The following is a 13,401-nucleotide window of genomic DNA, read 5'->3' on the forward strand; positions in this document are numbered from 1 at the left end:
AGGTTCTAAACAAAACAAAACGCCAGGAATAATCATAACAATGTTGCAGAATGAAGATGACTGAAGCGGGAATCGAACCCACACTCCTTCGAACGATGCGGCTGAATGCTTGGTGACACTAACCGCACATACATTATACATTAATTCCTAGAATTATTTCTAGAGCAGTGTTTGGAGTAATCTTTGGAGTTTCTGTGTAATCTCTGTTTAAAAAGTTGTCTATCAATGCATCGATATCTTAAACATCGAACTATTCAAAGGTTTGTATTTCGATATTTCATAAAACATGAATGAGCGCTTATGTCAACACTTAAAGTGACGAACCTTTCATAGTTTGTTCAACAAATTCATAAAAAATACATGTTATGATACAAATGTGTTATTTCAAGCATGAAACGAGCTCACCAGTTGGTAATCCATTTTCGACTGAACAGTTACAATCGCAGCGTCAACACCTATAAGCAGAAATCTTTTGGAAGATTTTAAGAATAGAATACTTCAAGATTCCTAATTCATGGAGGAATCTTTATCCGTATTTCTTGAAAATGTGCTGTTAAAAAATCAAGCAAAGTTCGTGGAGGAACCATTGGAGAATATTCGAAGGAAATGCTTAAGAAATCGTCAATGATTTTTTTAGAAATTGCGAAGAGATACGCTGTAAAAGTAAATTATGGGTTTCCGACAAATTCGTACAGTTCGTATGATGATGGAAAATTTATATTTTGAGTCATACGGTCCTGAATCCTTGAAATTAAGGAGTTTCCTGCAGTATATGTTGAAGAAATTGCCAAAAAATTCTTAAAATGTGGAGAAGCGCAAGGAAAATGTTTTTAATGTTAATAAATTAATGGAAAATGTGAAAGTTATGTTGAAGCCGTTGCACTATGCTCAGGAAAACAATTTTACGCGGAAAGATGCATTTTGAGCTTTAATATGTAACATTAGATGAAAACGGTCTTCTACAAAGTTGTTTTTATTAGTTAAGGCTTATGTTTGGTGTTGTTGAAAATAGGGTGGACCACATTTTCATGAAAATTGTGTAACTAACTTTCTTATTTTTAGAAATTATAGTATATATGTAAAAAAACTGGTTTTCTGGCTCTAGCGTTTGAAACTCAAATATCTCATCGAAGTAGTCTATGAAACACTTTTAGAGCTCTGAAAAATGCGTAATTTAATGAGTGTAAAAACTCGCTATCTGGTTCCGTTTTGGAGTTATTGTTGTTTTTCTTACAAAAACATGGCTACTTTGATTATGAATATCTTTGATTGGGGCAAACATAAAAAATATCTTTTGACGGCATTCAAAGGACATAATAAAATAGTAAAGTAAATCAAAAAATTACAGCTATGCAATGCCCTATAAATGTTACGTAATTTATTCGATTTTGTTCGATTTAAACTCCATTATTAAAGTATTCTCAAAACAGAAAACCGACTTTCGATTATATGAAAAATTATATATCCATTCAAAACACATTTTTTGGCAATCTGTCAACTGCAATCGATAGCTAGGATGCCAGTACTTGTTTTAAAAACATAAACTCTAATTCTTTGAAACAGAATTCATAAATATACAAGTTTTAGTCGGAAAAATTATAAAAGTTCCCCCGTTTTTCGGTACACTTTTGCAAAGCACAATGATACTGATGACCACAAAATCGCCCAAATTTATGCTCTGACCATACTCCATCGACCACGCGGCCTAAATGCTGTTGTAATTTTTCAATCTGATATATCATTCTGATAATTACAGCCTCATATACTGTTGTGAAATATTTCAAAAGTTCTAGAAGATTCTATGAATTAGGTAGTGGAATATAGCTGTTACAGTGTACTATTATTTATTTTCATCTTTCAAAATCACTGTTTTAATGATGGCACCAAGGAAATATTGAGTCATGGAACAGGAATGTTTTGGAACCATCATAGTAAGCATACAATTTTGTTATTAGTATGGATCCATGAGTCAATATCGAGGCATGGAACAGCGACTCACGGATCTGGAGAACCAAACATCCGTTTTGGCTGAAAACTTAATCGATTAGTCACTCGTGACCAACCGATTAAGTTTTCAGCTCAAACGGGTGTTATGTTCTCCAGATTTGTGCTCTTGTAAATTTGAGGTTTGGCTTCAATTCACCTTAACCAAAACTATTGCTGTTTTTTTTTTAAACATTTAACCTTTTTTTCTGTTTGATTACATTCTAGAATTCTTCTGTGAATTTCATCAGATGTTCAACCAAGATTTTTTGTAGATTAAGAGAAAATTAACATTGCAAGATATTTACATGTATACAAAATACACATTCCAGAAAAATTAACATTTCAAGACATTCATGAGCTTATAAAATGATAAACTCAGAAATCTGCGTTTTGTGCGAGAAAATCTATCAATCAAACGATTTCATTCCCCACACCCGCGATGAAATTCACACAAGTAAACGACTTTTTCCGTAAATTGTTAGGCGACCTCAGGTTGTCTGGGTTATGCCAGACGTCCACAAATGTTTTTTATTTTGCCAACCTTACATGTATTGAAGAAATTGGATTGCTTTAGTCTGGAAGATTTGTTGTCAGAATATTTGGAGAAAATCCATGACACATTTTTAAAGCATTTTATAGCGTAAAGTTATTCTTGGACATGTATATATTTATATAGCAAAATTCCAAAGGAAATGTTTTGAAAATTATTTTTTCAATAGTTCTTATGTAACTTTTGAACATTAATTTAAAAAACTCCTTATAAATTACTGTCGAAATATTCCAAGGACTTTTATAAAATTTCTCAGTGCGATTGCTAGTATTATTATTGATGATATTCCTGTCCGAGTTTAGCATGAGATTTCGTACTTTGAGAATGTAGATTTTTACTTTCTTCTGAAATTTCCTGGGATCTTTTTTAATTGAAATTTATAGTGTGTAAATTATGCTAGTAGAATTTTCAATGGTTTATTACAGGCCTGCCCAACCTTTTTGGGTTATTTTTGACATATATGGTTGGTGCAGTAATAGTAGTAATAGTCCAATATACGAATTTTTAACCTCAAATGAAAGTTCTGTTGTATATCTATGAAGTAAATTTAAAGTAAAATTAAAGTTTATCTTCTATTTTAGGCTACCGATGCCATTTGCTCGAAAAAATCGTGCACCCCGCGGGCCGCAATGATTTGTGCCTTTGTTTACCTCTACACTTTTTTATTAAATTTAGGGGAGGGATTATTAGAGTATGTTTAAAACTACTAATTGAACTTTAAAGTTAAAGTTCAATTAGTAGTTTTGTTTACGTCGCTTGCTAAGTACTAGATAAAAATTCAAATTTAAATGCATCGATCAGTTAGATATACGGTCAAGCTGTCATTTGAGGTAAAGATGTCTACTGTTGGAATATTTTTGCGAACGCACCAACCATTTATGTTAAAAAAGAGCTAAAGAGGTTGGGCAGGCCTGGTTTATAAGGAATGTTTAGGAGCATGTACAGAGTAATTAGCGAATTTTTTTGAAGTGTTTTGCTGGAAATTCTCAAAGCAATTGCTAATAATTGCTAACATACAGGATACATTTAACTAGATTCTGGCATATTTTTGCTGGAAGATTGAACTTGACAACTCACTTGGGGGAACTGGTGAAATCAACTGTAAAATATTAATCCAATAATTTTTCCTCTAATGCCCAAGTTTAACAAATTCACCAGTTATTATTTCATGAATTCTGCTGATATTTCTGCCAGTCATCTTACCTTGAACTTCAATATTCTCTAGAATCATCCCACAAAGTCCTCTGAACATTCTATGATATTTGGAATGTAATTTTTAACAAAATTCCAGGACAAACTTCAAGGATCATTGATTGGCATTATTTCTAAATTTTAAAATTGCAGTGTTATGGGTGATGGAATTTCCTTACAGTTTTCTGTAGAGAAAATAAGATACGTTTGAAGTAATTGTTCGTAAAACAGTTTAATGATATTTCAAGAGTTTGTTCATAACAGACCTAGCGGTGGACTTGTTGATCAAATACGTGGGAAAATTTCTTTTAGAATGAGATGCACCGTTAATAAATAAACTTGATTAACTTGATTAACTTGATTTTTTGTTGATTTGAATTCTTAAATCAACACATCAATGTTTCCCCCTTTCAGCCCCTTCCCCACGTGTTCCTACTTCAATGTACTAAGATAAGTGGCATAACTTTTTTTTATTATTATTGAAAATTTTCTTGACCCCCAGATGTTTTGAAGACTTTCTTCAGTAGTATTTATGTTCAACAGGAATTACTATAGGGATTTTCAAGAGAACCCAAAAACCTATCTTACAGATACTGCTAAAAAAAAATCTAAAAATGCTTCCAGAAGCTGAACATTTTATCACTTTTGTAACGTTAGTCACTTCACAGCTTGGAAAGTATTTGGCAGGAAATCTAGAAATTCCAAAAACGATGGACGTATTTTTTAATCTATCCTTTATTTTTCCTATCCATGAAAAAATATACTCAAAACCTATAGAAATTAGCACGATACTTGTTTCGTACACAAGCGAATCATGAAAGTACCTACATATAGGCTGCACCACCACAGCCATTGCGCAACAAAGATCAATATCGACTTGCTCAGGTTCTAGCAGCAGCAACAACAACAGCAGTGCTGAGTAGTAATGCAATCAATAAAGGGAACCAAAACATTCCACCCATCTTGCCCCCGCTGACATCAGCTTGGCTTGGATTGGGCTGTAGCGTAGAAGATTTCAGCGAAATGTTTTGATCACAAGGCATTGGCGATTTTCTACCCTACTCAACTCATAAACAGACGGTCATCAGTATTGGTATGTTTACCAGCCAGATAAATACAAATATCGCATGTTTTCGTACTCAAAGCAGCAGATGGAAGACTATACTTGTTTTGCCCCGGGACTAAAATTCATATTCGAGTATTATTGTAATATGTACCATTCGAGTACTACAAACAAGTCGTATGTACTTACTCAGAGTTTAACACCGACTTAGGTGGACGATGATGATGAAAAAAGTAGCACGATTATATCATCTACTTTATATATTTCACGTTAAAACTTGTCCGAGGATGGAAAAAACAGATGATTTCCTTTGTTTTTATTTTTAAATATGGCTCCCCGGAGCTGGGATGCCCCGTCGATCACTTCCGCCAGCAAGTGCACTAATTGTTTCTGATTCAACGAATGCTAATATTTCACAATCTTTGTTAAATTGTTTCGAAACTTAATGTATACAATCAAAAATAGTCTTTATTATGATTTTTATTAGTTTTACTTCTCTATACAACAAAATTGTTTTTGTTATTATATGACAAATGAATCCAACTTCAATATCAACAGTATGTTGCCAAAACTGTTCAATAACACTTTTAATAGCCAAATGTCAGCTTGTCAATCAACTTGAATGTTTTTCAACACTCGTTTGAAGCTTAATTTTCACTTTCAAGCTTGCACTTTTCCACGCTATCACTTGCGGAGCACAAACATTATACGGCCATCTTTGAATCGCACAGACTTTGGTATGAAAATGAATGACTCGATGTTTACGATTCTGATGAATATAAAAATATTCTTTTATTCCGAACCTAGCCGAGCGTGCAATCGCACTACTACACATACAGTGCGCAGAACGTGTTTTTAATTCTTTACTCGACGACACGAGTGAATGAACTCCAACACTGCCAAACAAGCTGGATCATTGGTGTGCGTTTCAACCTCAAAATGCCTTCGTTTATCAACAACAACACTGAATTTGTGCAAATAATTCATACAAACATAAGCAGTCCACACGCATGCGCAAAGCGCAGCATGGCGTGGAACCCGATAAAATGGATAATAAAAACAAAAACAAAGGCATTCCGGCCACAGAGAGGAAAAAAAACTCATTCACTAACAAAATTGTATCGTTATCAATTCAGTAATTTGACCAATAATACTATTGGTGAAATCATCAAACTTCTGGATCTTTCAACACATCATTTTTGCAAACAATGTGACACATCGATATAGCACACATGGTGCCTCATTTTCCCATGTTGCCACTTCGGCTCATTCCTTTTAGATTGTTTTGATCTATCCATCCGGTCGATTGGCTCGGTGTCGGTATGCAATGTGGAAGCTTCCTTTTCCTCTTTGTTATTCTGGCTCATTCGGATCTGCTGTGCTCACCAATACAGCAATGCACATTGAAGAATCTTCCAAACATCGCAACACATGCTATGTTTTTCGAGCTTTCAGGTGATTTTAGCGTCGAAAGTTTGTAAAAAGCTTGTTTAATAAAATGAATGCTATAAAACCACCTTACTACATGGTTGAACAATCTGAATATCTGATGAAAATGTAATTTATTTAAATGTTGCGATATAAATAGGTCGTACATAACCCACGTGGCTTTAGAGGGAGGGAATATGATCCACGTGGTTTTCGTTTTTCGCTTCCTGAAATTTTTAAACAGATAGGTATCTGAACAGGTTCAAACGAAACGATGAAGAACAGAGCATTTGGTCGGCGTTAAGTGCAGAATGGACCAAGTGACATTTTTCATATTTCGAGAAAAATTGCAAAGTGTTAGACTTCAACTAACACTTTGCAATTTTTCAATTCGTTTAAATTTTGGTTCAATATTTCTATACATCTTTGAGTTACTTTCAAATAATATAAAAAGCAGTGATAATCATGAATCAAAAATCAATAATCCAAACCTCTAATAGAACGATTTTATTAAGCACTAAGTGCACTTGGTCCACTCTGACTGAACTAAAGACCATCGTTTGGTAAGTTGGTTCACTCTTACTGAACAATTTCTTGGAAAATAACAATCATTTAATGCTTCAATGGTCAAACTGGGTGCATATATCTATGATAAACAGATTTCAAACATCCTTTGACATCAGAATAGTAAATTATTCCATAATCCAAATCTTCAATCCTGAAATCAGTGGCATTATGATAGCTTGGAAATTAAAATGTTGTAGGGTCAGAGCATTCAAGACCAGAAATATTCAAATATCTGCTCAGAGTGGATTTAGTGAAAATCATGAGTATACCGGCCAATTCATTTATTTAGTTAACATTTAAACAGATAACACTGAATCATCAATTTCACGCCACAATACTCGGTTTGTGACCGCATCTCTCCATCCTCGGTTCTGTTGGGCAAGCTCGTGGTTCATCCTTTGACGCCACACACCGTTTTCCTGAACATCACCAAAGATCGTCCTAAGCACCCGACGTTCGAAGACTCTAATTGCTTGCAAGTCCTCCTCGATCGTCGTCCACGTTTCATGCCCGTAGTGGACTACCGGCCTTATGAGCGTTTTGTACATGGTACATTTGTTGCGAGTGTGAATCTTTTTTAACAGCAGTTTCTTGTGGGGGCTACAGTAAGCCCGACTTCCACTGATGATGCGCCTCCGTATTTCACGGCTAACGTTATTGTCAGCCGTCAGCAAGGATCCAAGGTAGACGAACTCGTCAACCACCTTGAACAAATCCCAGTCTATCATAACACTGCTACCTAGGCGAGCCCTGTTGCGCTCGGCCCCACCAGCTAGCATGTACTTTGTCTTGGCCGCATTCACCACCAGCCCAACGTTTGCAGCCTCGCGTTTCAGGCGGGTGTACACTGTACAGGTCTGCCACCTTTTCAAATGTTCGGCCAACTATGTACTTAGAGTGGTTCAAAAAATCGTTTTTGCTCCACACCGCTAATTCGATTCAAGACCAAATTCTGAGTGTCCTCCCAAAATTTGAGCTCATTTGGATGAAAACTGAGACTGCACAAGCCCTATAAAGTTTATATGGGAATTACTATGAGAAAAGCAACCAATTCATTCAATCGGTAATAGTGTTTGCCCATGTGCTCTTGGAGATTAGAGCTACGTTGATTCTGTGAGATACATTCATCAGCTACAACTTTGCCGAAGACCGTTTTCAAATCGGACGCCTCAGTAATTAGTTATTGATTTATATCCAGTCACAAATTTTTCAGCAGTGCTCATTTAATTTCTGAACAGGCAACATAGGTGCACCTGGCGCGAAAGATAGCACGCACAAATCATGGCTACTATGTTTTCCTGCATATATTCAGTGATGCCTGCAGAACAGCTTAATAATTATAGCCAAAGTTTCACAACTCATTCAAAAATCAATAACTAATTACCGTTGCGTCCGATTTAAAAACGGTCTTCGACAAAGTTGTAGCTGATTATTGTATCTCACAGAATCAACATAATTCTAATCCCCAAGAGCACATGGGCAAACATTATGACCGATTGAATGAATTGCTTGCTTTTCCCATAGTAATTCCCATACAAACTTTAAAAGGCTTGTGCAGTCTCAGTTTTCATCCAAATGTGCTCACATTTTGGGAGGACACTCAGAATTTGATCTAGGATCGAATGAGCGGTGTGGAGCAAAAACGATTTTTTGAACCACTCTAATGTACATATCATCCGCGAAGCAAACAAATTGACTGGATCTCGTAAAAATCGTACAGCGGCTGTTAAGCCCGGCTCTCCGCATAACACCTTCTGTGCAATATTGAACAACAGGCACGAAAGTCCATCACCTCGTCTTAGTCCCCGGTGGGATCCAAACAAACTGGAGAGTTCGCCTAAAACCTTCACACAATTTTGCACATCATCTTGTGAGCTTCCCGGGAAAGCTGTTCGCGTCCATGATTTTCCATAGCTCTACGCGGTTGATACTATCTTATGCCGCCAGTGTTTGGATTTCGATCAGAATAAGCCGATTGAACCATATTCGGAGAGTGTTCGCGAACCATAGCAGTTCGTGTCACATCACATTTGGAGAGCCCTATGAATGTAAACATTTACTCTCTCGTTTGGTACGTGGCACGAGAGCGTTCAAGAGCAGCAACTCTCACAGACTGCAACAGTATCGAGCCATTCGGGTGATTTATGTTTTTCATAAAATTGGTAATAACTTTCATATTTTCTGATAATGCAGCCTTTACCAACCTAACTATAATATATTGGACCATTGAACACCCCTTTGGTTGCAAACATAGCACAGAAAATAAAAAATATTCGCCTCTGTTTCTCGATCAGAATGAGTGTGGGTCAGCGAATGTTACAAGTGTTGACACACAGTGATCGGGGCCAAATAGTGGGTGGTGTGTGTCTGTCTTGTTTTAGTTCATGGCTCGTTATCTTCCATGAGCGATACATGCAATGCGTGTTGTGTGAATGCAGGCGGATAAATGAAAAGGTGATGCGTTGGGACCTGGTATTCACGACATTTTTAGAGGAATTGCCGTACAGTAAAGATCTAGTCCGTTGTCGATCGGCCGTAAACGAAGCCGGCATCATAACTTCCCATGAACTCGTTTACTGCAGGTGACAGACGACGGAAGTTGATCTGGGATAATACTTTGTAGGCCGCATTTAGAATGGTGATCGCTCGAATGTTCTCACAATCTAACTTATCGCCTTTCTTGCATATAACCCCTTCCTTCCACTCCTCTGGTAGCTGTTCTGTTTCCCAGATTGTGCCTACCAGCCGGTGCAGACAAATGACCAGCTTCTCCGGGCCCATCCTTATGAGTTCAGCTCCGATACCATCCTTACCAGCAGCTTAATTGTTCTTGAGCTGGTGAATCTCATCCTTAACCTCCCTCAAAGTGGGGGCTGGTTGGTTCCCATCGCCTGCAGTACTGACGAAGGCATTTCATCCGTTGTCTTGTTCTTCAGTGCCTGAGCCCTCAGCGCCATTCAGGTGTTCGTCGAAGTGCTGCTTTCACCTTTTGATCACCTCACGCGCGTCCGTCAAAATGCTCCCATCCTTATCCTGCACATCTCGGCTCGCGGCACGATCACGAAGCCGTTGCGTGATGCGTCGAGCTTCTGATAGAACTTACGTGTTTCTTGAGACCGGCACAGTTGTTCCATCTCCTCGCACTTCGTCTCCTCCAGGAGGCGTTTTTTCTCCCGAAAGAGGCTGGTCTGCTGTTGCCGTTTCCGTCTATAACGATCCACGGGTCCCTTGCTGCAGCACCCATGCTGCATTCTTCTCCTCCAGAATCTACATTCCTCGTCGAACCAATCGTTTCGTCGACTCCGTCCCACGAACCCGACGTTGCTCTCAGCTGCATTTTTGATGGCTACTTTCACTGTTATCCAACAGTTCTCAAGAGGGGCTTCATCCAGCTCACCCTCTCCGGGTAATCCATACCGATACATGTGGAGATCACCACAGCAGACAGAATTACAAATCGACTACGTTCTGATTGATGGACGGCACATCTCCGACATTATCGACGTCAGGACCTACCACTATCTGGTGATGGTTAAACTGCGTCGTCAACAACGTACGGCACCGACGGCTGCCCCGGTATGACCTAGAGCGGCTTAAGCAACCGGATGTCGCAACTGCGTACGCGCAGCACCTCGAGTATACGAGTATACGCATTAGTGTGGGACAATATTTAGATTCTCGCTCCAGTCCACTTTTTGGATTTCACTACTTCAGTGTGTTCAAGAGACCTTAAGATTTAACATATACATAGTACCGTAAAATCGGTGATTAACACGTAAAGGAATAACAATAATAACAAAATCGGGCAAAATTTCCGAATAGTCTATGCTTGATAACTATTTTCACAAGCATCGGATTGCTTTGCGGTCTTCGGCAATATTCTTCATAGTAAAAAATACCCATCGAGGTCTGTGTTCAGAATTTTTTATAAAGATCAATGGGCGACTCTGGCGATTTTTGAAATATAAAATTGTGAAAATTAATAGAATCGTTCTGGTAGGCTTCGATCCCACGACTCCCAATACGCTAGACTGGGTGCGTTAACCAACTACGCCACAAACAGGTAACGATTCTGCAGCGCAATCGGCCAACCTGCAAACAAAGTCCGTCACGACCCCATATTCACAACCCTATACTAGCCTGAGAAATGGTTATATGGTCAGATTCTCGCTCCACTCCACTTTTTGGATTGCATTAAGGTCCCATAATAACTGTGCAAAATTTCAACTCGATCGGTAAAACTATATTTACGCGCCAGCCGTTCAAAGTTTGTATGGGATTTACTATGGAAAAACTTACTTTTACAAAGAAAAATCGCCAGAGGTCGCCCATTGACCTCTATAAAAATTCTTAACACAGATCTCGATAGGTATTTCTACGATGAACAACATTGTCGAAGACCGCAAAGCAATCCAATGCTTGTGAAAAAAGTAATTAAACAAATACAGTTAACTCTCCCTTACTCGATATTCCGTATCTCGATATCGAGTTAGAGAACCATAGTAAAAGTTGATTTTCATGGCTACCTTGATGGTCCCTTGGATCGCATTTGCACTGGATTTGTGTTCTATAACTCGATACCTCCCTAACTCGATGGTCCCTTCAATATCGAGTAAGGGAGAGTTGACTGTACCATTTGGAAATTTTGCCCAATTTTGTTATTATTGTTATTCCTTTACGTGTTAATCAACGTCGCCTTGCTAATAGGTTTTCATTGAATAACTTTTTTCACATGAGTCGGATTGTTTCACGGTCTTCGGCAATATTCTTCATCGTAGAAATACCTATCGAGGTATGCGTTCAGAATTTTTTTTTTTCAATGGGCGACCTCTGGCGATTTTTCTTTGTAAAAGTAAGTTTTTCCATAGTAAATCCCATACAAACTTTGAACGGCTGGCGCGTAAATATAGTTTCACCGATCGAGCTGAAATTTTACACAGTTGTTATGGGACCTAAATGCAATCCAAAAAGTGGACTGGAGCGAGAATCTATATATTGTCTCACACTACCCTACACCTCTTTCGGCTCTCTGAGATGCCCAATTCGCTTCGTAGGCAGAGTGCTGAAAGGGGTGTAGGGTTGTGAAGGAGAATATGGGGTCGTGACGGACTTTGGTTTCAGGTTGGCCGATTGCGCTGCAGAATCGTTACCCGTTTGTGGCGTAGTTGGTTAACGCACCCAGTCTAGCGTATTAGGAGTCATAGGATCGAAGTCTAATAGAATGATTCCATTACAATTTTACATCTCAATTTGTTCAAATTGACTTTTGTATCTAAGACCTTCAGGTTAATAGAGGTAGTTATAACCCCCTTAACCCTTCTCAGCCGCACTGCTGGATTTTATTTATGAGCCTATGCTTGCTGTCACTAACATTGGACAACGGACAACACGGAACACCCAGTAGCCCAGTGATGAATTTTTCGTTTGACGAAAAGTTTCCACCGACTGGAGCGGGAATCGAACCCACGCCCCGTGACACTATACCAGGCAATGGACATGCCCTATATCAACTGCAGCGATTTGCAGTAGACAGGATGTCCCGGGCCCGATCTATCTGACAAGCCAATCGAGCCCTCTGTCACCATAGAAGATGGTGTCTCCATCATGTCGATAGCCTGCACTATACGGCTAAACGACTGACGCCGCTAACCGCACGGCCACGAAGCCCACATAACCTGATATCTGCTCTTGATGTTTTGAACTTCGTTTTTACTTGCAAGATAACTATACTATGTAAAAACAATGTTTTTATGAAATGTTTGATGAACTGTTGAAGGGTTCTTCTCCAAACAATCGACTATTGCCAAGGCTATATAAAAACACTATTTAAATAAACTGTTTCACACATTCCAAGTATATTCTGTGAACTCAGTTTTGAATTTGCACTGACGATAAAATTTCATTTTCAGAGAAAAAACACGTTCTTTTTGTGAGCGAGTTGCTAATTCAAGGGAAAATTGCATACCTTAAGGCGTTTAATGTGGTGTATTCTGTAATTCACAACTTTCAACTCTAAAATTAACCGATTTATCAATAGGTTGTAAAATTTTTGAGATTTAATTCAGATTCAGTGACCCCAAATCTTTTGATTAGCATATCGCTTTATTTTACGAAACCTATCGCAGTAATTGATCAACTTTACCCCGGAATCAAAAACTCCACTTTTTGATTTCTAAAAAATATTTTTGTTATTATGATAACATTTCGTCAAAATTACGTTTGTATAATTCGATAAATATTCAACCAGTACAGGTTTTAAAAATATTTGGATGATAATACATGGATCCTACTAGGAATAATAGAACAGAATGGCATAAAAGTGATCAACTTCACCCCATTTTACGGTACTTTGGATTCACTTCGGCAGGACTCGTTTTTTTAAGCGAGTGAACTCATGTTTGGTCACATTATGCGTCGTTTTGAAATGCTCGAGAAACTATTTCGAAGTAAATTGTTGAAGTGCCCAGATAGTACTTTACCTCTACTGGAAAGGAACAACAAAAATTATTAGAATTTGAATGGACGACCGCCGATAAAGGAGAGAAGTTTTATCGCTCCGAGTGATATTACATACTGCAATTCTTTATTTCAAATGAAATAAAAAATAAAATAATTG

General features: G+C 38.0%; 1 protein-coding gene across 2 annotated transcripts in view; it reads right to left on the minus strand.

Annotated features, from left to right (window-relative positions):
- LOC5571582 (protein CREBRF homolog) overlaps window positions 1–5,539 on the minus strand; it is a 72,521-nt gene extending 66,982 nt beyond the window's left edge. For both annotated transcript variants that reach the window (XM_001659741.2, XM_021851752.1), the window contains exon 1: window positions 4,980–5,539. The gene's annotated coding sequence lies outside the window, so the exon portion shown is untranslated. The remainder of the gene's footprint in view (window positions 1–4,979) is intronic.
- Between the last annotated feature and the right edge of the window lie 7,862 nt (window positions 5,540–13,401).

The sequence above is a fragment of the Aedes aegypti genome, chromosome 3, assembly GCF_002204515.2.
Source record: "Aedes aegypti strain LVP_AGWG chromosome 3, AaegL5.0 Primary Assembly, whole genome shotgun sequence".
NCBI lineage: Eukaryota > Metazoa > Arthropoda > Insecta > Diptera > Culicidae > Aedes > Aedes aegypti.